Raw genomic sequence first — 24909 nt, forward strand, 5'->3', positions numbered from 1 at the left:
TTACCAAAAATAAAGGTATTTATTTAGGTGACACAGTACCAAAAATATCTTAGAGACAATACTCCTTCTGGAGGTAAGTATTATACACAATATATACTCTAGACACCAAAATTAGACAAGTAAATAGTTATAGAACAATGCAAACAATAGGAATTGCTGTAGAATGCAATGGGAGAAAATAGGTCTAGGGGCAACACAAACCATATACTAAGAAAGTGGAATGTGAATCATGAATTCCCCCCCTAGACAAGTGTGGTGTGTGCAGAATCGCTGGGAGAGTAAGAATACAGTAAAGGTAATTAAATGACCCCACCCCAGAGCCCAGACAAGCAGGAGTAAAGGACTGCAAGTTTCCTAAGGATACAATACACCTCATGATTGGGATTATGCAGTAACCAACCAAGTCTGCAAACAACAACTGCTGGATTCCTGGAAATGAAGGCCTGCTAAAGAAGGGGACCAAGGCCAGAAGTTGAAAGAAGTTCCAGGAAGGACAGGAGCCCCTGCCAACCCAGAAGAAGGTGCAAAAGAAGAGTCCACGGTTAGTCGAAGACTACAGAAAAGCACCCTAGCACCCTAGGAAGATGCCAGCGGGTTCCTGCATGATGCAAAGTATGTCTCACGACGTGAATATGGATGCAGATGTGATTTCGTGTTGGAAGTCGCCGGCAAGCCTTGGTTATGACAAAAGTGTGTTTTGTGTCAATATGGTGCTGGATGGACCCAGGGGGGACCTGTGGGCCTCAACTCTGTGTGAGGAGGAAGAGGGGGCTCTCAGCACTTTAGAGAGCCCTCAGGATGCCAGCCAGCACCCATTGGAGCCCCAGGACATGGGGACAAAGGAGGTGCAAAATGCAGTTGATGCAGCACAACAAAGGAAGGTCTCACGCCGCCGGAGAACAACTCAGCGAGTTGAGCATCACAGGATTGAGTGCGTGGGACCTGGGTTGGGATGTGCACAAGGAAGTTTGCAAATAGTGCACAGAGGCCTCAGGAGGTGAAGAAGATGCAGTACACAGGGGTACCATTGCTCCCTAGGAAGGCAAGGTCTTATCTCCTCCAAATTGCATCAGTAGGACCTCGGAACAGTCTGTGTTGAGGACGTCCACCCTCTGTGTCCTTAGGAGCATGCTCATTGCTGTGAGATGAGTCGAAGGGTACCGGTCGTCATCTTGGAAGGTGCCTGCTGCAGCAGGGGAGTGACTCCGTCACCCCACAGGAGATTTCTTTGGTCCTTCTGGTGCAGGATGAAGACCGGGAGTCCTCAGAGCATGCACACTGTGGAAACTGTTGCAGTTGCTGACTTGGAGCTGAGGTTGTAGAAGAAAAGTATCCATTGTGGATACTTTGTTGCAGTTATAGCGGTTCCTGGAGCAGGCTGCGGTTGATCCGAGGTCAGAGGATGATGAAGCTGTTGCAGAGGATTCCTGAAAGAAACTTGCAAGCAGAATCTGAAGAGAACCTACAGGAGAGACCCTAAATAGCCCTGAGAGGGGGATTAGCTACCTTATCAGGTATGGACCTATCAGGAGGGGTCTCTGACGTCTCCTGCTGGCAAGGCCACTAAGAGCCCTCCAGAGTGCCCCCACACCTTGCAAAGCAAGATGGCTGAAGTCTGGGACACACTGGAGGAGCTCTGGGCACCACCCCTAGGGTGGTGAGGGACAGGTGAGTGGTCACTCCTCTTTCCTTTGTCCAGTTTTGCACCAGAGAAGGGGACAAGGAGTCCCTGAACCGGTGTAGGCAGGCTTATGCAAGGAGGGCACCATCTGTGCCCTTCAAAGCATTTCCAGAGGCTGGGTGAGGCTTTCCCTCCCCAGCCTGTAACACCTATTTCCAAAGGGAGAGGGTGTAACACCCTGCTCTCAGAGGAAATGCTTTGTTCTGCCTTCCTGGGCTGCCCAGACCCCAGGAGAAAGAACCCTGTCTGTGAGGTGGCATCAGCTGTAGCTGCAGTGCAAGCCTCAGAGAGCTGGTTTGGCAGTACTGGGGGTCCATGGTGGAGGCCCCAGGATGCATGGAATTGGCTCCCCAACACTAGATTTGGAATGGGGGGACAATTCCATGATCTCAGACACCTTACATGGACATATTCAGAGTTACCATTGTGAAGCTACAAATAGGTATTGACCTATATGTAGTGCACGTGTGTAATGGTGTCCCTGCACTCACAAAGTCTGGAGAAATAGCCCTGAACTATGTGGGGGCACCTTGGCTAGTGCAAGGGTGCCCTCACACTTAGTAACTTTGCACCTAACCTTCAACAAGTGAAGGTTAGACATATAGGTGACTTATAAGTTACTTAAGTGCAGTGAAAAGGGCTGTAAAATAACGTGTGCGTTATTTCACGCAGGCTGCAATAGCAGGCCTGTGCAAGGGTTTGTCTGAGCTCCCTATGGGTGGAAAAATAAATGCTGCAACCCATGTGGATCGCCTGGAACCCCAATACCCTGGGTACCTACATACAACATACTAGGAACTTATAATGGGGGGTCCAGTGTGCCAATTGAAATTGGTAAATGAAGTCACTAGCCTACAGTGACAAATTTAAAAGCAGAGAGAGCATAAGCACTGAAGTTCTGATTAGCAGAGCCTCAGTGACACAGTTAAGCACTATACAGTCACACACATTAGGCTATAAACTATGAGCACTGGGGTCCTGACCAGCAGGATCCCAGTGAGACAGGCAAAAACATACTGACATATAGGTAACATTGGGGGTAACATGCCAAGGAAGATGGTGCTTTCCTACACTTGCAGAACACGTTATTACCAGTCCCTCACCAATAGTTTCAGACCCTAGACAGTTTAATGGTGGACCTTCTTTGGGGCAATAGGCGAAAAAGGGTCAAATTAGTCACCCTTCACCACCCATGGAACCGGGGACAGCTTGAGCTCCCCGCCTGGATCTCTACTACATCGCTGCACACCTGCAACACACGGTATACTAGTTTGATGAGAACAGGGAATGTAGGCTGCTGTGGGATACCTATAGGGATAAGTCACTGTTGTTCCTCCTAGGTAGGAGAGTCCCCCATAATTTCCTATCTCATAAGAATGGTGGCAGGGATATGGGACGATGTGGTTCAACGGATATTTGGCCTGTACCCAATATGCCCCAGACATGCCCCTCTGCTTGATGCAACCATTTGTGCAGATCACGCAATCTATGTCAGTACTAAGATGGATTAGTGGGGCTGTGAACGGGAGGGGGGATCTCTTCCCTGAGCAGTGCTTTGTCACAAAAGAGAAAGCGACTGAAACCTTTCCCCGGGTGAAGGTCAATTCTTACAATATATGAAGATCTCAAGTACAGCCAGAGAAATTTGGCCATCCTTCCCTGAGGAATCTAAAACTCTGGCGGTTCTGTCCACTCTGATAGGCTTGGTGGGGGTAGGCTGCACCTACGTCTCCCTTGTCAGAAAAAAACATACAATGGTGTTCGGAGAACTAGTCCTAAGGCCCTCTGTAAACTCCTTCAGTACAATATAGTCCATCAGACCTACCTCACCCCACACAAGCTCCATTTGATAGATGATGAACAACAGGGCATTTGTCCCAGGTATGGTTTGCGGGCAGGGAACTTCTTGCATATGATGTGGTCTTGCTCACCTCTCTCAGAGTATTGGGGAACTATGATAAGATGCCTGAACATGGCTTTGAGATGGGACATCCAGCTTGACATACCACAGGTGATACTAGGTCTACTATCCTCACTGACATGCAAACAATTAACTAGGAAATATATCCTCCTACGTTTGGTATTAGTCAAGCGTTGTGTAGTTATTTCACAACTCAGATCGGCCCCACGTAGGCACACTGCATTGGTAAAGGATGTTGTGGAGTGGGGGAGTGCTGAGGAGGTTCGCATTCGACATGTTAGAAGAGATGAGTGGCTTGAAGAGGACCTAGGTGCTTGGTCGGCAATGCTATCAGACCTCCAGGAGATGGGGGATGCCCCTTCTTCGGTGATGGGTGATACTAGACAGGCTATCAAGGTTATGAGGACGTATTGTATGGGAGGTACACATCTTGAGTCAGTGTGAAAGGTGACCTGGTAGATCATCTCATGAGCACCCCCCCACAGGGCCCAACCACATACCTAACACACAGGCAGATTTCAGGGTAAGGGAAGGGGGGCAGTTGGGAAGGTAGGTTCTGTTACAGATTCTCACACATGATTGGGATACTTTTTCTTGGCCCTAACTCATCGTAGCTTGAGAGACTGTGGGTTCTAGCTCCTAGATTCCTGTCATTGATTTGCTGGTATTTTGTGAGATATTTCTGCCTTGACACAAACTATGTGCAATGTACTCTTCATTTACAACTGCATCCTTATACCAACTGTCACAACTCGAGGATGATGAAACATGCAAGATTTTAATGGGAAATCCTCTCATTGTATGTGAAATTTTGTCTATGTGTTATGGTACAAAACTAATAAAGTTTATAAAAAAGAAAGGTGTTCCACAGGGGGGAGAGCTCTCTCTTGGTTGTAATTTTATGCTGGACACTGGTACTGGAGGCGGCGGTCATTGACCTAGCAGGAGGAACCCCTCAATTTCCATATGGACTAAGGACTCTGACTACAGTTGCCCCCAGGACTAGTGGGGTTCTCCCAGTATCAGGGAAGCTGGTCCCCTTGCACCCCCTGAGAACTAGTTGGGGGAAAAACTGGCCTTCTGCTCCAAGGAGCCAGTAAAACCAGTGAAACCAGCTTACTGTGAAGTTTGTCTCCTTATAGGCCAGGAGACATACGGAAAGTGCTCCAGGTGGAAAATAAGCCCATGATGGAGCAAAACAGCCCAACCAGGCCTGAGATATGAGCAGGAGAAAGATTTGACCTTTGCAACCCCCTCGAGCACCCCACCCCCAGTCGCGACCCTGGAGCATGCGGAATTCCACTGCCAAGCTGTTCAGATTCCTTGGTGTGAGTCAAGGTCCATGGGTTGCCACGAGGAGTAAAATCTAAATTTACCTGGGAAGACTGCATGGGCCCATCCTACCCTGAGCTACGTGGGCCTGGGAATCTCAACCCCAATGCTGGATTTCAACAATGGGGGCCCAGGATCCCCAGCTCCAAGCCCCCCAACCACTGCAAAGATCTGGGGAGCGCCTTCCCCACCTCTTAGAGGTCACCCAGGGGCCCAAAATCCCCAAGTCCACGTTTCAACCAGGAATGAAGGCAGGGGAGTGCCCGGGGGGAAATTGGCAGCCGCCACATGAGGCTATCCCTTTATGGAAGGAAAGACTACCGGCTCCCAAATCTGAATGCAGGAGTGTGGTCAATGCAGGGAGTCCGCTGGGGGAGCTCGAAGTGGGATCCCAGGGCTGCCCCCAATTAAGTTTGGAACTGAGCTGCCACAACACTCCCAAACTTAAGAAAAAAAGGACAAGAAAAAAAAGAAAAAGTAAAGGAGAGCCCTGCATCAGCATGAAGACCCAGAAAGCACATCAAAGCAAGTAGTGAAGCCAGTCAAAGAGTATGCAAGCTCTTGGAGGAGTCTCCCATAAACAGTTACAAGTTTGATGACTAAAATGTGATGCCTTCTTGGGGCTTTGTATTCTGACTGCATGTTTTTATGATTTGAAAGTATATAAAAAGCACACAGACACATTTTAAGTTTATTTTTAAATGCTTTCATTATGCTTCATTAATACCATCATGTTGACAGAGATTAATGATCAAAGTGCATATGCTTTATTGACATTAATAAGTCCGGTTACACAAGCTTATTATTGATATGGCATTTGCTCCTGAAATGATAGTGTTTTGACATTTGGTTTGTTGGTCTAGAACCTTTGATCAAGTCAATAGACTTATCTGATGTGTTCATATGACCCTTTATGGGGCAAGGGGTGATTATCCAATATCATTAAAGTTATTTCCACCAAGCTTATGTACAATTGTAAATTACCACATATTATTTAGTAGTGTGTGTGTGTAGTAAATATACTTTTCCTTTTACTAAAGAAAGAGAACAGACTGGACAATTAATTATTGAGTTTTATTATTGCGTGCCAGCGAATGGTGTTTACTAGCCCACCCTCCCTTGACTTAGCCTTGGACTGCTCTGCTCCGCTAACCTGAGAGAGTTAAGTGATACAATGGGGTGTTTAGTTCCCATTGGAAGGCAAATGTGGACCCATTACTTGTGCGGCCACACAACTAGTCACCCGTTTCCTTACAAATACAGTAAAAGAAATGCATCTGCCTATTGTCGAAGCACTGGTTCTACTGTTCCCCTACTAATCATAACTTTCATCAAGAACTCAAGAACTCAATTGGCCACTTTGTTCAGTAAATTGATTAAATGTCAAAATGAAATGCAACACCCCAACATTTTCTGAAGAATCAGCATAGAAAACCCAAAGACATATTGTTTTGAATCTTGAAAAATGTTTCATCATTATGGCTACAGTTGCTTGCAATCTAAAGATTAACATTATGGCTAAACAAATAAAGGAGCACACTAATCTGGCTCAAACAAATAGTTACAGTTTACCATTCTTAGGGGAATATTTATATTTTGGTGTTAGACCCGCCTAGCACCAAATTTATGGAGTTAAAGTCATTTTTTGGACGTGGAAACCTACCTTGCATTAATGAGATGCAAGGAAGTAGCGCCATATTTATCCCCTGTGCTATAATCAGGCACGGGGGAAGAGGGATCAAATAATGGGGCAAAGCTTGCTTTGCCCCATTATTTAATGCCTGGGTCAGAGCAGGCATTAGGGGACCTGTGGGCCTATTTCCATGGTGAAACACCATGGAGTAAGCTCACAGGTGCCCTCCCCAAGCCCCAGGGACACTCCCACCCACACCAGACCGACAGCGGAGGTTGGAGGACCCCATCCCAGATGAGTATAGGTAAGTACAGGTAAGAATTTATTTTTTAAAGTGCCACAGGGGGCCCTGAAATGGGCCCCCCTACATGGCACTGGGTGCAATGGCAATGCCCAGGGGACCCTGGTCCCCTGTGCTGGCCATTGGGGTGGTGGGCATGACTCCTGTCTTTCCTAAGACAGGAGTCATGTGGTATGGATGGTTGGGTGCAGAAAATGGCTATAGGCAGGTTAGATTAATTTTTCTTTTACTCTAACCTCACTAATGTCATTTTTTGGTGCAAAACCCCCTTCTTCCATACTGCCAGCCTCACCCGACTAACGTCATTTTTTTTACGCTAGCCTACCCTTTGCACCGGCATGCACCATTCCATACATATGGTGCCCGGCTGGTGCACAGAAATGGTGCAAGCCGGTGCTAAACTTTTTGGTGCAAAACTGCGTTAATGCAGTTTTGCCCCAAAAAGTATAAATCAGGGCCTTAGGGCCGTATTTATACTTTTTGGCGCACAACTGCGCCAACGCAGTTGTGCGTCAAAAAATTTAACGCCGGCTAACGCCATTCCAAAGCGCCATGCGGGCGCCGTATTTATGGAATGACGTTAGCCGGCGGAGCTGCCTGGTGTGCGTAAAAAAAAAAGACTTACACCAGGCAGCGCCGGCGTAGGGGAAAATGGAGCTTGGGCGTAAAAAAATGGGGCAAGTCAGGCTGAGGCAAAATTTTCGCCTCAACCCGATTAGCGCCATTTTTTTTTACTCCCAACCCCCATTGAAATGACTCCTGTCTTAGCAAAGACAGGAGTCATGCCCCCTTGCCCAATGGCCATGCCCAGGGGACTTATGTCCCCTGGGCATGGCCATTGGGCATAGTGGCATGTAGGGGGGCACAAATCAGGCCCCCCTATGCCACAAAAAAAATAATAAAAAAAATACTTACCTGAACTTACCTTAAGTTCCCTGGGATGGGTCCCTCCATCCTTGGATGTCCTCCTGGGGTGGGCAAGGGGGGCAGGGGGTGTCCCTGGGGGCATGGGAGGGCACCTCTGGGCTCCTTCCGAGCCCACAGGTCCCTTAACGCCTGCCCTGACCAGGCGTTAAAAAATGACGCTAAAACGGCTGGACGTCATTTATTTTGACCCGCCCACTCCCGGGCGTCATTTTTGCCCGGGAGTGTAAATACGGCGCACATGCCTCATTTTTTAGACGGGAATGCCTACCTTGCATATCATTAACGCAAGGTAGGTGTCCGCGCTAAAAAATGACGCAAACTCCAAGATCTTTGGCGCTAGACGGGTCTAACGTCAAAGTATAAATATGGAGTTAGTTTTGCGTCGGAATTGCGTCAAAAAAAACAACGCAATTCCGGCGCAAACAGAGTATAAATATGCCCCTTAGTGTTTTAATCTTAATTGTGAAAAATAAAACCACCCACTGCCAGTGGTGCTGAAACAATGTTTAGAGTGGGGGTACCACCATCACGTTACATGACAGCACTCATAGGGACTTTGAAAAACCCAAGCGTCATACAAAGAATAAGTGAAACTATAGAGCCTCACCAATTCGTGCAATGATGTAGTATGTAGCTGGTGGTGCATTTTGGAGCACATTGTCACAAATATAATAATATAAAGCATTGTGTAGTAGCACTGTGTCATATACAGACAGCACATTCTACATTGAAATGGGAAGTAAGTTTACAACAACGTACAGTTTTATTTATAAACAAATATATAGCACATAACCAATATTATGTTGAAATCATGCTTCAGTGAATATTTGTTGTTTGCATATCACCAAGTAGATCACCACAGCTTTCACTGTACAAATTGTTAACCAATGGAACGGTCACAATGAAGAAAGCAAAGCCTCTTTTTTACTATTTATGTGTGTGATTCACAAGGAATTGCTAAATTGATATGTTTTGCTCCAGTTAAAATCTTTGTTTCATTCACACTCCTGAATTACAAAAAAGAAGCTTAATTTGTGATTTGCTAACTGCTAATATATTTTGAAATATATGTACAGTTCATGCATAGGTATATCCATTGTGTTGTGTGTTAGAAAAAAACGACATCCTGCAGTCTTTCCTTTTTCATAAGCAAAAGTGTCTCTCATTTTGAAGTCAGAGAAAGAGTAAACAATTTCCATGCAAAAGGAAAAAGCAGCAATTTGTCAGAAGACACCGCCTGACATTTGACCTCTGCCTTTTAAGGCACAGAAAATGTGACAAGATAAAAACGAAATTTAAAGACGCCTTTTCTACTCATTCATCTTGGAAATTAAGAGCACTGATTATTTTTTAGGGGTGCTCAGCATCCCCGGTGCCACTACTTCCAATGCTAATCCCTAATGTTATCTTTCAGACCTGGGTGATAAATATCATGGACACAGGTTTGAAACAAAAATCCAACGATTCTTTTATGTTATGCTGAACAAGATCACGTTCATAAACGCACGAGGGCAGTAGAGGAACGTGAACGCCAACGCCTCACATATTGTTGCAATTTAAAAAATTAAACGCTATTCAAATCTGTCCCCTTTTCCGGAGAATAAGTGTTAGGGTGCATGCGCTCCAATTATCATGAAAACATGAAGGGCTGGGAGGATCCAAAGGGGATTTGTCTTTCCTCCGGGAATTAAGGTGTGAAAAATGTTAATATAATGATATCTTTAGTACCACAATACAGTTGTTGAATATTTCTGTTTTGGTCATTGGTGTTGATACAGGATTTTTCACCATTATTCTTTTCCAGGTAAATTATTTTTTAAGAACTACTTAGTTCACATGATTTGCTCCGGAATAACAGTTAATTCCTGTCCTGAATTGGCCCTACCCCTCAAAACAAAACGCAGAAGGCGATAAAAACATACATGCCAACATTGCAGAAGAGGAAAGTGGGAGATTCTTTAAAAATAATCTGGAGAATGTATTTACCCCATTGACTTCTATTGATGCAGAAGCAATTTCAGGCGGGAGACAGCCAAAATAAAGCCAATTTTGGCTTCACAAACTGGGAGTCCTCTGCCTGAATCAAGCCTACGGCTTGAATGTGAAAATAAGCAGAATGCCATGCAGTGCCGCATTTATTGCCACTGGTTTCTCCTTCACTGCATATACAGCATTTTCTCTAAATCAGATCGTTCGAAGGGCCTTGTTTAGAATTTTGAGGACAGTATAGTCCATGAAAACATGATGGATATCCCAGTACTACAAGACCCTTAGTCATCTTCCACATTTGTGATGGAGTATCCCGCCTGCTAGACCAGAAATAAGGTCCTAAATGTCATCCGAGAAAAGGTTTCCCATGCCCTGTAGTTGCACATTGACCCCAGGTCACAAAGCTTTCAGCCAGTTTTATATACTTGTTAAATATGTACCCAGACATATTCCCTAATACGTTGCATGCAAAGGAATATGCTACTTACCTTTAGTAACACTCGTTCTGGTGTGTTGTCTGTCTAACAGCAGATTATTCACCTTGTGAACCTTCCCAGGCAACAGACTGGATCCAGAAAATGTCTGGATATCATCAGGTCTGTCCCACCTTCAGATACAAAGACACTGAGCCTCATAGAGGTCCATCACTGTTTGCTGATATCTTTTCCACACCCTCAGGCATGGAATGGAGCTTGCAATACGTAGGGCATATTTGAGAAAAGTGGTGCTGCACATAGTACAGCACCACTTATCTTGCAACCTGTAGTGCCCCCTAAAGCCACCATGTGTGTGCCATGTTCTAGCTTAGCGTAACATTTTTTGACGTGAATCATATAAAGCACCCAGAGGCCAGTAACCAATGGAATCCTCATTTTAATGCCTGCTCTGAGCAATTACTTACCTCCAAAGTAGCATTAGAACGTGGCTAGGGGCTCTTAAATATGCCCCTTAGCTTTTAGTGGCAATTTGCAAAAAAATAACTTTGAACCTTACTACTTCTGGAAGTCTTCTCAATCGAAAAGGGAAGAGGACATGACAGTGAGGAATCTGTGGTCACAGGGTGTCCTCAGAAAGGAGGTTTCAGAGGTAAATAACTTGTTCTTCTAATACATACCTCTAATCACAGATTTCTCACCTTGTGAATCAGTGCAAAAGCAATGCCCACTCCAAGAAAGATACCAGGAAGTCCTGCATGACCAAGCAAGCAAAACAACACTCAGAACACTTGAGAATCAATTTAGTATGCCTGGTGACAGTGTGGACAGATGCCCTCAAAGTTGCCTGGCAAATGCTCATAACTGGAACACTTTGAGCTACAGCTGTGTATATGGTTTCTACCCAGGTAAAAGAGCCTTAGGGGCATATTTATACTCTGTTTGCGCCGGAATTGCGTCGTTTTTTTTTACGCAAATCCGACGCAAAACTAACTCCATATTTATACTTTGGCGTTAGACCCCGTCTAGCGCCAAAGATCTTGGAGTTTGCGTCATTTTTTAGTGTGGACACCTACCTTGCGTTAATGATATGCAAGGTAGGCGTTCCCGTCTAAAAAATGACTCCGAGGCATGTGCGCCGTATTTACACTCCCGGGCAAAAATGACGCCCAGGAGTGGGCGGATAAAAAAAAAATGACGTCCAGCCGTTTTAGCGTAATTTTTTAACGCCTGGTCAGGGCAGGCGTTAAGGGACCTGTAGGCTCGGAAGGAGCCCAGAGGTGCCCTCCCATGCCCCCAGGGACACCCCCTGCCACCCTTGCCCACTTCAGGAGGACACCCAAGGATGGAGGGACCCATCCCAGGGAACTTAAGGTAAGTTCAGGTAAGTATTTTATTTTTTATTTTTTTGGTGGCATAGGGGGGCTTGATTTGTGCCCCCCTACATGCCACTATGCCCAACGACCATGCCCAGGGGACAGAAGTCCCCTGGGCATGGCCATTGGGCAAGGGGGCATGACTCCTGTCTTTGCTAAGACAGGAGTCATTTCAATGGGGGTTGGGAGTCAAAAAAAATGGTGCTAATCGGGTTGAGGCGAAAATTTTGCCTCAGCCTGACTTGCCCCATTTTTTGGCGCCCATGCTCCATTTTCCCCTACGCCGGCGCTGCCTGGTGCAAGTCATTTTTTTTTACGCACACCAGGCAGCTCCGCCGGCTAACGTCATTCCATAAATAAGGCGCCCGCATGGTGCTTTGGAATGGCGTTAGCCGGCGTTAAATGTTTTGACGCACAACTGCGTTGGCTCAGTTGTGCGCCAAAAAGTATAAATACGGCCCTTATTGCTTTCAGGAGTGTCCTTCTTAGCCATGCATAACACAGTCTGATGCTGTTGCAAATTGCCCTTTCTGCAGGGTCATCCCCATGCTGCCTTCCTCCTCCTTGTTTTCTGACCTTGTTTTTGTTGGGTTTAGGAATCTGGGCACTTTACCACTGTTAACCACTGCTAAAGTACATGTGCTCTCTGTTTAAAACATGATATTATTGGCTTACCCACAACTGGCATATTTAATGTACTTTTAAGTCCTAGTAAAGTGCACTGCCCAGGGCCTGTAAATTAAATGCTACTAGTGGGCCAGCAGCTCTGATTATGCCTCCCACTACAGTACCCTTGTAAAAATGCCCCAGACCTGCCACTGCGGAGCCTGTGTGTGCAGATTGAAAACAAACTTTCCTTTTTATTACTTCAAGGTTTCACCTAAGGTAGGCCCTGGTTAGCTCTAGGACAGAGTGCAGTGTATTTAAAAAGTTGGCCATGTATGTTTAAATGTAAAATGTCCAGGTAGTGAAACAATTCTTAAATTCATTTTTCACTGGTGCAAGGCCTATCTTTCCTATAGATTAACATGGGGATTGCCTTAAAACATCGTTCAAGTGTAATTTCCAATTGGAAAGAGAAAGTGTAGGAGGCTGACTTGGTGTGTGGTGGGTACCTATGGTACACCTTATACCAGGTCCAGGTATCCCATATTAGTGTAGTGTAGTCAGTATCTAGAAGCCAGGCTCTCTAGAGGTAGCTGTGGATGAACAGCCAAGGCTTATCTAGGAGACATGCAAAGCTCACGCAATACCACTGTAGTCACACTTAGTACTTACACACATGAAAGAAAACACTCAGTGTTACAAAAATAAAGGTACTTTATTTTAGTGACACAAATACCAAAAATACCATAGAGGCTGTACTCCCTTAGGAGGTAAGTAATATATTAATTATATACATTAGTATGCAGAAATAGGCATAAAAACCGTTAGAAAACAGTACAAATAGTGAAAGTCACAATAGTTAGAAATGGGCCTAGGCGGAGCACAAACCATATACTAAGAAAGTGGAATGCGAAAGTCGGTCCCGAACCTAGACAAGTGTAGTGTGTAGAGGGAAGCTAAGAGGACTAGGAAAGTCCAAAGGTAAGTACCACAACCCATCCCAGCGACCAGGAAAACAGGAGTAAATCACAGTAAGCTTTCCAGAGCATACACAGAGAAGTGAAGAACAACATTGCAAAACCCAGAAGAAACTGCAAGACACCAACACTGGATTCCTGGACAAGAAGACCTGTGGAAAAAGGGGACCAAGTCCAAGAAAGAAGACAGAAGAGTCCAGGAAGGACAGGAGCCCCTACCAACGCGGATGAAGGTGCAAAAGGTGAACCACCGGTGGAAAAGAAGAGTTAGCACTGCACCCAAGAAGACAAAGTCGGGTTCCTGGAGGGTGCAGATGATGTCCCACGCCAGATAGAGGACTGCAGTTGGGTTTGGGTCGTCAGAGTCTGCCAACAAGCCTTGGCACACACAAAGCTTGCGGTTAGTGGAAAATGGCACTGACGGAGACCAGGAAGGACCAGGTGGACTCTAACCCAGGAGAGGGAGTCAGAGGGGGCCCTCAGCAACACAGAGAGCCCACAGAAGACCAGGCAGTGCCCACAGGAGTCCCACAGGATGGGGACAGGAAAGCTGTAGAAGAGGCCCATGCAGCACTAGGAGAAAAGCTCCCACGCCCCTGGAGAACCACTCAGGGAGCTGTGCGTCACAGAAAGGAGTGCTGGGGGCTGGAGCTTCAAGATGCATGAAGATCTTGGAGGAAGGATGCCAACAAGTTTTCGCAGCTGCAAATGATGTGGTGCACCTGGGTACTGTCCTGCTTGGGCAGGCAAGGGCTTACCTTCACCCAAGTTGGATAGCCGGAAGAGGGGACCGTCAGGACTACTTCAGTCTACCACCCGTGATGCAGGATCCAAGCTGCTCAGCAGGAGAGAGGATCAGTGCAGCAGGTCGTCATCGCAGTTGGTGCCTGCAGAAGCAGGGGAGTGATTCCTTCTTTCTTCCGATGCAGGCTGAAGACAGAATGTTGCAGAAGGCATCTTGCTTCTTTGCTGAAGCTTGTAGGGTCATAAGGAGTCCAGATGCAGTTTCTTCAGACAGAAGTCAAAGTGGAGGGTGCAGAGGATTCCTGCTGGAGTCTTGCAAGCCGAATCTGAGGAACCACCCAAAGGAGAGACTGTAAAGAGCCCTGAAAGGGGGATTGGTCACCTAGCTGAGTGACCACCTATCAGGAGGGGGTTCTGACGTCACCTGCTGGCACAGGCCACTCAGATGCTCCCAGAGTTCCCTGCTAACCTTGAATCCAAGATGGCAAAACCCAGGGACTCTCTGTAGGAGCTCTGAGCACCCCCCTTGGGGTGGTGATGGACAGGGGAGTAGTCACTCCCCTTTCCTTTGTCCAGTTTTGCGCTAGAGCAGGGACTGGGTTCCCTTAACCAGTGTAGAGAGGTTTATGAAAGGAGGGCACCAAATGTGTCCTTCAAAGCATTTCCAGTGGCTTGGGGAGGCTACCCCTCCTAAGCCTGTAACACCTATTTCCAAAAGGAGAGGGTGTAACACCCCTCTCCCAAAGAAAATCCTTTAGTCTGCCTTCCTGAGCTCGAGATTCTCAAGCAACACGAGGGCAGAAACATGTCTGTGAGGCGGAAGGAGTTGGGCTGCCTGGAAACCCTCAGAAGCCTGTAATGGCAATACTCAGGATCCTCCAGAGTGCATGGAATCATACAACCAATGCTTTCAAAAGCCTTGGGGTATGATTCCAACATGTTTGATACCAAACATGCCTATGTTCAGAGTTACCATTATGTAACTGGAAATAGGTAGTGTCCTATGTCCAGTACATGCGTAAAATGGCCTCCTCGCACTCACGAAGTCCAGGAAAATGGGCCTGGACTTTGTGGGGGCACCTCTGCTAGTGCAGGGGTGCCCTTACACACAGGTACATTGTATCCTGCCCACTGGGCTGGAAGGCCCACCATAGGGGTGACTTATAAGTAACCTGGTGTAGTGAAAAATCGCAGTGAAAGGGTGCTTTCACCTTTTCACGCAGGCTGCAATGGAAATCCTGCAGAAGCCTTTCCTTGGGCTCCCTACGGGTGGCAAAATATATGCTGCAGCCAATAGGGATCCCCTGGAGCCCCAAAGCCTTGGGTACCTAGGTGATAATTGTGGATGAAATACAGAGTTTTGGGAGAGAGAGCATAATCACTGGGGTCCTGGTTAGCAGGATCCCAGTGATCACAGTCAAGCACACTGACATCAGGCAGGAAAAGAGGGTAACCATGCCAAGAAAGAGGGTACTTTCCTACACAAGGAAATATGGAGTTTGGTGTATCTGGACTCACAATTTAAAATCACACACTATGGTGAAGTCAGATTTTTTATTGTAAGTCTGAAAATGCCACATTTAGAAAGTATTTTCTTACTTGAACTATTGTGTGCCTCTGTCTGTCTCTGACTATATGTAAGGGATAGATGACAGCTGGGCTCTGTGTATTCCTTCTAGAGAGCCACACACAAAGGGAGCTTGGGTGTGGCATTGGCATCCTGATAGCCCTTTACCTGGCTGATGGGTCTTCCTAGGCAAGATGGGAGGGAAGAGATGACACACCTGAATAGGGTTGTGCCTCTCCTCACACAAAGGACTGCATAACCCCCTGTAGTGTCTGAAGCAGGGAAGGAAGGGAAGGGACCTTGTGATCTTTAAAGGCCTCTTTGAAGTCTCCCCCACTTCAAAGGCACATTTGGGTGTAAGTGATGGACCTCAAACACCACCAAATCAGAACTTTACTGGAACCAAGGACATTCTGTCAGGAAGAAGGACTGCTGTGCTGCCAGCTGGTACTGCCACTCTGCAACCGCAGTGCTGTGTTGGCTTATTGTTTGCTGTGCTGTAGGAAGGACTGCCACTTTACTACTTGCTTCAATGTATAGCCCTGTTGGTTCTTGCCTGGAGTGAGAAAAACTAAATCTATTCTGTACATCCTGGAACCAAGATTCTCCAAGGGCTTGTTGGCTTGCCTCCTGTTTTGAAATTTCCAGGCCATCATAGATTTTACTGACGCACCATTACCGTCGAGCTCTGTCACTCCTGAGGTGTACTGACTGGGAACTGTGATCAATCGCTCACTCACTCTGCAATTTACGAAGATCAGCCCATGTTGAGCGCTTCCTATTTTTCCAAGTGCAATTGCCATTGTGTGTGGGGAACTTTGAGTTCCATCAGCGCGTGCTGAGCACTTTACAATTCCCCTGAGACCAGTGAGTGCTGAGCACCTTGTGCTGCACCTGACAATGAAGCCGCAGCGCCAAAGAGAAGCTCTTTCAGTGCAGCCCCGCCACATTGCTATCCCTGAGTAGCAACTTCAGCCGCCCACGTGACCGGAGTCAATGCAGCATGCCAGTGTCAACCTGCTGGTGCCTGAAGGGAAATCACTGCAACTACAGGAGACTGACTAGCTCACCCATTGCCGCACCCCCTTCTTAAATAGGGAGCCCCAGTGGCAAGGTCTCAAACCACCAAGGCTGTCACCCCCACAGCTCCTACTGAACCAGGTACTGTGCAATAAGCTGTGCCCCATGCTTGCAACTGGGGCTTAGATCCCTTTTATTCGAGCGACACATTCACGGCCAATACTTGTTTAAATCTTCAGTTTCTAGGGACTCAAGAGCACTTTTCTGCAAGCGCCACTTGAGTACCATGGCTGTAGGGCACACAACTACCGGAAGAGTTCCAAAACCTTCCTCCCCCAATTGAACTGTGTTTGTGCTACTTTTTTCTACAAGCTCGCCAGTGTTGAGCAATTAGGAGTGCCAGTGAAGCACTAAACCTACTGTATACTTTTAAATGCTCATATTGTGATTTGTACATATTGTTTTTTTATTGTTTTGGTCTTGTTTGATTTAGATAATGATACCCTATTTTTATATATCAGTGTGGAATCTTTTTGTGGTGTTTTCACTGTGTTACTGTGTGTGTGTGTGTGCACAAATACTTTACACATTTCATCATATGCTTAGCCTAACTGCTCTGTGCCAAGCTACCAGAGGGTGAGCACAGGTTTATTATAAGTGCATTACCGTTTACCCTGACTTGAGTGATCATCCCTACTTGGATAGGGTGCATACCTCTACCAGTTAGAGACCCCATTTCTAAAAGGTACAAATTAGAATCCATCTTGCTAACGTCCATTGTAGGCCACCCTTCCCTTCATTGCACCACCCAATCCACAAACTCTTGACCATCAACATTGTACTGCTCAGTTCTATTTATGTAGAAATGAAGGTTACAACATGGATATAACCAGCATAGCCGCACTTCTTTTTAAAATAGAGGAGATGAAAAAAAGAATGTCAGAGATATGATATGCTGCCCCACGTATAAAACTGACATCATCTTTGGAAGAAAGGATGCCAAGGTCGTAAGCAACAGTTTTTAGGGGCATAGAGGTTGAAATGTCAAGGCCTGTTGTTCGCTGACCCAAAAGGAAGAAGAATCAGGAATAAGACATTCACTTTTCATTGTCAAGTGCCTCAAAGTACAACTGTGGAGAGTCTTGTAGGGAGCACACAGCAGAAACGTTAGATCCCAGTTAGGTTCCCACTGATGAATAATTAAGTAAGTATGAAAGAACATATGTGAAAGCCTTCCTTAAAAAAAAAGAAAACTCATCACAACTGGTGATTTGAATAATGAAGGCTATTCAAGTAATTGAGGAAAGGACTGATGAGTAACCCTTAAATGTGCCCAAATCAATGCCATGTGGACCAGAGACAAAACAAATCACAGTACATCTGACAGTTTCAACTGCAGGGGGTAGACTTGCTTCTCCTAACATCAGGTGCCACATTTAGCACAATATTCTGATCATATAGACTTGATGGGAGGGTGGTGAGGAGCCAGAATGACAACCACCACTTCCAAAGGAAGATCAACATTGTTGGAAATTGCCCTTTCTGCAGGGTCACCCCTGATTTTGTGGCCTTTTTGATTAACACTATTTTTCCTGGCTATAGAGCACTGTGCACTTTGGCTTGGGTGAGCAGTGCTGAAGTGCTTGTGCTCCTCCTTTCAACACAATAAAATCAGAATAGCTCTGATTAGTTTATTTATGTTTCCTATAAGTCCCTTGTGTATGGTACCAAGGGGCCTGTAAATTAAACACTACCGGAGGATGTAAGCACCTGTTGTACCATCCACTGCAGTGGCATGGTAAAGTATGTCTCTAGGCCAACTGTTGTAGCCTGTCTGTGCAGTTTCACAACTGCAAATTCAACCTGTCAAAATAACCCCCTTCGGCCAATATAAACCTTGTTTTTAAATATAATGTTACCCCTAAATAGGTCTTATTGCCCAATAGGTAGAGTGCATGATATTTAAAAATAGGACATGTAAAAGTTTAATGTTAACATGTCCTTGCTGTGAAAAGGTTACAAAAGCTTTTTACACTGTAGCAGGGTTGGCTGTTCCACAGGAAAGCCCTGTGATACAATATTAAGATTAATAAATGTTATCTCCTACTAGGAAACCCCTACATATATAATTTCTGGACTTTTTGAAACATCTATTACAACAACTCATCACTGGTGAAGTCAGAGTTGTAATAAATGTTTTGGAAAGGATACATTTATAAAGTTACCGTTAGCCTAGCTGAAGTCCCCGGAAACTAAGGGGCTCATTATGAACCCGGTGGTTCAGACCGCTATGCCAGCGGCAGCAGAAAAGACCACCACCGGCATGGCTGTCTGAACCGCCATATAATTAACACAGGGAGGGCCGCCGCAGCCTGACGATGGTGGCAAGCAGTGCTGCCTTCAGGATAATGTACCCTGTTTCACCTGCCAGGGAAAGGCGGGCGGAAGGGGTGCTCCGGGGCCCCTGAACTGCCCATGCACTTGATATTGAGTGTTTTACTTTAACAGTGTTTGTTTTTTTCTGCAAGTTTTTTTCATGTTGCATATTACTCTAGTTTTATGGACAGAGGTGCTTTTAGATGTATTTGTGAATTCACGTTGTGGTTTGCTTTTTATAACAGGTCAAGATTGGCAGCTCCCAGATTTGAGGCTTGATGTAGTGCTGTTTTTCACCTTGCCAGTCAGTGGGTCACAAAGGTATTCAGAATGCATGATGCAGATCGCACAAAGCAATGGTCGTGTGTGTGTTATGATTCTATGCAAACGTGTTTAAAGGAGGTACACAGCTGTCAAAATATTGACATGGAGAAAGTTGACGGAAATCTAGTGCTAACAGTGCTTATAAGTGATTGGGTGCATTGAGTGTAAAGGGGGATGATGGGAATGTTGAAATGATGGGGATGCATGGAAGTACACACAGGAGAGAGTAAAAAAGAGGGAGCTGAAGAGGCAAGAGATGAGATGAGATGTGAGATATGCAGATGAAGGATTTCTGAGGAGAAAAATGCCTTACGTATCTGAGAGACAGCAGAGGAAAGTGATTTGAATAGAAGAATACATGTGTTTGAGACACTCCGGAAGCCACTACCCCTTCCTCAGTCTTTAGTAATGTTTAATTCACAATCTCATATTTTCAGAATGTAAACATTTTGGGGCATATTTATACTCCGTTTGCGCCGGAATTGCGTCGTTTTTTTTGACGCAATTCCGACGCAAAACGAACTCCATATTTATACTTTGGCGTTAGACGCGTCTAGCGCCAAAGTCCATGGAGTTTGCGTCATTTTTTTGCGTGGACACCTACTTTGCGTTAATGAGATGCAAGGTAGGCGTTCCCGTCTAAAAAATTGACTCCGAGGCATGTGCGCCGTATTTACACTCCCGGGCAAAATACACGCCTGGGAGTGGGCGGGTCAAAAAAAATGACGTCCGGCCGCTTTTGCGCCGTTTTTTTGCGCCTGGAAAAGGCAGGGGTTAAGGGACCTGTGGGCTCTGAAGGAGCCCAGAGGTGCCCTCCCATGCCCCCAGGGACACCCCCTGTCACCCTTGCCCACCCCAGGAGGACACCCAAGGCTGGAGGGACCCATCCCAGGGACATTAAGGTAAGTTCAGGTAAGTCATTTTTTTAAAAAAAATGTGTGGCATAGGGGGGCCTGATTTGTGCCCCCCTACATGCCACTATGCCCAATGACCATGCCCAGGGGACAGAAGTCCCATGGGCATGGCCATTGGGCAAGGGGGCATGACTCCTGTCTTTGCTAAGACAGGAGTCATTTCTATGGGGGTTGGGAGTCGTAAAAAATGGCGCAAATCGGGTTGAGGCGAAAAATTTGCCTCAGCCTGACTTGCCCCATTTTTTGGCGCCCAAGCTCCATATCCCCCTACGCCGGCGCTGTCTGGTGTACGTTGTTTTTTTCCACGCACACCAGGCAGCGCCGGCGGCTAACGTCATTGATTAAATACGGCGCCCGCATGGTGCTTCAGAATGGCGTTAGCCGGCGCTAATTTTTTTCGCGCAAAACTGCGTTAGCGCAGTTTTGCGTCAAAAAGTATAAATATGGCCCTTTCAGTTCTAATTGTTCACAATAAAATCTTTGTTGTTACTTGTTTAAATGATATTGCAAACAAGACAGGCCTATTGACTAAGCTAATACATCTGGCTTGTTTTAGTTGCATTGCCATTACTGTAAGATATGTCTGGATGCAATTGCAGAAAGCTTAAAGGATGGAACCAAAATACTGGTTGGACGGCTTGGTGTACTAAGCACAGGATTTTAGTTTACATGTTTTAAGCTACCCCCTTAATTACAAATTCTTAGGTCACTTCCCTTTTAGAAACCTCCCTCCTTTTTCATCCTGCATAAAGCCCTATTGAAAGCTGTCAGCCTATAGCTCGCACATTCGCTATGTGCAACTTTGCGACATGATAAAAAATTTTATAAGATGCTGTAAAAATGTACAAAAAATGAAAACAGCAATACTCACTAGGCCCTTCTTTTTCTCCTTTCAGTTCATGAATATGAAACTGCTCCAGTACAAGTATCGGGAACTGAGGGGGCAGTGCCGACACACAGTGGACAGATACCAGGGGTAGTACAAAGTACACCTAATGCAGGGACTACTACTGTGGTCCAAGCGCAAATGCACCCACCAGCAGTACAGAGAATTTATCCAGATGTGCCAGTTCTTGAGACAGTTTCGAACATAATGGTGCCAAAGGAGCAAGTGCTCCCGAGGCCAATGCTAGTTCAGACAGAGTCGACTCCAATGTTTTTGCCTCCAGCACAGTCACAGGGTTTGCCAAAGTTTACACCAATGACAGGAACACAGTCAGATATTACACCAGTCTTGAAGCAGGCAATGGGGGTAACATTCCCACAAGGTGTGAATGTTAGGGCAGCTCCAGATGCAATATCGCTACCAATTACTGTTGGTCCAGCATTACCCTTATTTACACAAAAGAAAGCAAGTGTGGGAGAACAGAACGAAATGTCATAGAGTCTTGTGAGAAGGGGAGTGAGTGATCCTGTGCAGATGATGACATCCGCAGGTCAGACTTTCAATGGATCTAGACCATTAATGGATCTTAGTCCACTTGTAGCACTTTCAGATGCAGTGAATGGCCCGAATGCGAGTCAAAGTTTAAAACTTTTGATGCTGCAAACTCCAGGTGCAGTGATGCAACAGTTATCAGTGCCAAATGCGAGTAACATCTCATTACAGGGATTGTCAGCACAGCAGTTGAGTGAATGGTTAGATAGTCTAAACACACCTCAGAATACATCCAAAGGCGAAGAGCAGATAAATTGTGTAAGGCTGAATATAGAAGCAACCAAATTAGTTGAGGGAACAATGGGTGTGAACAGACTTGGATCCTACACTGAAGAAGAGCTGAGGTATTTGTTCCCAAAAATTACAAAAGAAGTGAGTAAAATACATAAGAAGTTGGCAGAGCTAGCAGAGAAACATGACAATGAGATTGAGAAGGCAAAGCATTTGAAACACAGCTACAGATTAGATTTTGAGGCAAAGGATTTTGAACACATGAGATCAGCGGGAATGAAGGCACACTGGAGGGAATTGCTGCAGAGTGCTCCAATCTGGGGAGCACTAGAAAAGTGGGAAGGTGATGGTCAAAGAAAAAGGATAAATGAAAGCGAGAGACACAAGAGGGGTCTGAAGATGTTCAAAAAGAAAGGGAATCAATAAAAATGCTTCCGATGAGAGAGATTCCAGAGGGGCAGTTCTTTCATGTCCCATGGCACAGGAGTGATATATTGTCATTCACAAATGATTATCCAAAATTGAGAGAGAAGCCGGTCGAGTGGTATCAGCAGACAGACAGATTTGTGAAACTTTCCAAATGTTTGTGGAAGGACTTAAACACCTTATTAGGGATAGTGGTGCCAGCCGACTTATGGGTCGAATGGAAAAGAGCAGTGGATTGGCCAACAAGTGAACCAGAGAGGGATAAAGTAACGGGTGCACCTTCACCTAACGTGATGAAACATTACTATAAGGCAATTGAGTTCCTGAAGACAAGAATTTCTCCCAAAAATATTGACTGGCAGAGAACTGACAGAACAGTTCAGGTAAAGAGTCAATACATACCTACTATGAAAGATTGTTCAAAGCATTCAAGGAGTACAGTGGCAAGGAAGCAATTAAGCCGAAAGACATGTTGCATTTTGTGTTCAGGTTCATCGAAGGTTTGAGACCAGAAGTAGGGCAGATGATTAAGAGTCATGTGATTTGCTGGCAGGCAAAGATGATTGATGAGGTGCTGCAGTATGCAAAATATTGTAGTGACGAGATTGACTTAAAACAGAAAAAGTTAAAGGAGAAAGCAATGGTGATGCAAATAAAGGCAGCTCAGACAGGAGTAGAGGGAGCTGTAGTATCGCCTATGCCGCCGCAGCAGAAAGCTGTTATGTTTCAGCCTCAGATGAGAGTTAGAGGTTGTGGAGATGACATGATGTGTAGTCCGGAGTTGGGGACTGTAGTGATTCAGAATGACATGCAGGGAATGAAAAAGATGTTACCTTATCATTTGGGCGGAAACGTGGGACACTGGAAGCGGGAGTATCCGTGGATGGCACAGGATGGTATCGTTCAGCAAGGAGGTGATGTCAGTACATTTCAAACTGCGAAAATTCCAAGAATTAAAGGATTTATTCCTAATGTTCAGAATCAAGGACAGAATTTTCTACCTGTGCAGCAAATGCAGGTGCCACGCGCACAATTAACACAGTTGCAACCAATACAGCAGCAGGTTCCTATGGTACCTAGATAGCAAATGCAAATACCTCAAGCCCTGATGGAGTAGCAACAGGTGAGGCTTACTCAGCAGGTCACAAGTCAGAGACAAGACAGTAGTAATAACACAGTGCACCAATTTCCATTTTACAGTGAGGAAGAAATAAACGAAGAATGGATGAGTGATAGTTCGAATGAAGGACCGTGTGTTCTTGTAGCGTCCTTAGAAGTAAATCAGAGATGTCCTTATGTGAAGGGAAAGGTGATGGGTTACAAGGTCTCATTTTTAGTGGAAACAGGAGCTACATGCTCTACAGTGACAAGCATAGAAGTCCCAGATTTTCCTCTTTCAGACAGGACAGTTCAAGTTGTAGGAGTAGAGAATAGACAGTTGACAAACCCAATCACAGAACCAGTGCAGGTTGAAATCGGCAATTACCAGGGGATACATAGATTTGTAGTATGTGACTCAAGTCCCGTATCCCTATTAGGGAGAGATTTGATGTGTAAGACAAAATGCTCCATTAATTGCTCGGACACTGGAATTGAAGTACAAACCAATAGTGATGATGAGAAGGAACAGGTGACTGAAATGATGGTTAACAATGCTAGTGATGTATACCCACTGATTGAATTTTTCCCAATGTTTACCGTGAAGGAATTGCATGCAGACTTACAGGGAACGGTGAAAGAAGAAGTCTGGGACCTGACAGGTAAAGAAGTAGGTCTAATTAAGGGAGTGGAGCAGATTAAGATTACTCTGAAGCCCAATGCAGTATTTCCGCACCTTCCACAGTATAACATGCCACAAGATGTTCTGATGAAGGTGGCACAAATAATTGTAGACTTTCTAAAACAAGGGGTTTTGAAGGAAGTGTTAAGCAGTCAATGCAACTCACCAATAATGGGCTTAAAGAAGCCGTGTGGGAAAGTACGCGTTGTGCTGGACTTGCAAAAAGTAAATGATTTGGTAGTTAAGTGTTGTCCAGTGGTGCCAAAGCCAGCAGTGATACTGTTTCAGATTCCTTGCGATGCAGAGTGGTTCACAGTGGTCGACTTGTCACAAGCTTTCTTTTCTGTGCCTCTTCATGACAATAGTCAGTTTCTTTTCAGTTTCAAATTCCTAGACAGAGTCTACAGCTGGTGCAGGCTTCCACAAGGGTATACGGAGTCACCATCACTGTATAATCAGATCTTGAAAAATAATCTGGAGCCATTGGAATTACCATATCAATCGACTCTAGTGCAGTACATTGATGATTTGCTGATCACATCCAGAACAAGGGACTAGTGTAAGTATGACTCGATTGCCCTGTTGAATCATTTGGGAGAATTTGGACATAAGGTTTCACCTGTGAAATTACAGTATTGGCAAAAATCAGTAAAATACCTGGGACACCAGATTGAGAAGGGATTAAGGAGAATCTCCAGGGAAAGAATTACCATGATTCTTCAGAGAAGTCCCCCGACTTCACAGAGAGATGTCAGGATGTTTCTGGGAATGGTGGGGTACTGCAGACAGTGGATTCTGAATTTTGCTGAAATTGCTAAACGATTACAGCAGTTGACACAAAAGGAAGTTACAGATCCCATTACCCTAGATGTGGATCAGATGAAAGCGTTCACTGAATTGAGAGAGAGTTTG

Source organism: Pleurodeles waltl, chromosome 2_1, assembly GCF_031143425.1.
Source record: "Pleurodeles waltl isolate 20211129_DDA chromosome 2_1, aPleWal1.hap1.20221129, whole genome shotgun sequence".
Taxonomy (NCBI): domain Eukaryota; kingdom Metazoa; phylum Chordata; class Amphibia; order Caudata; family Salamandridae; genus Pleurodeles; species Pleurodeles waltl.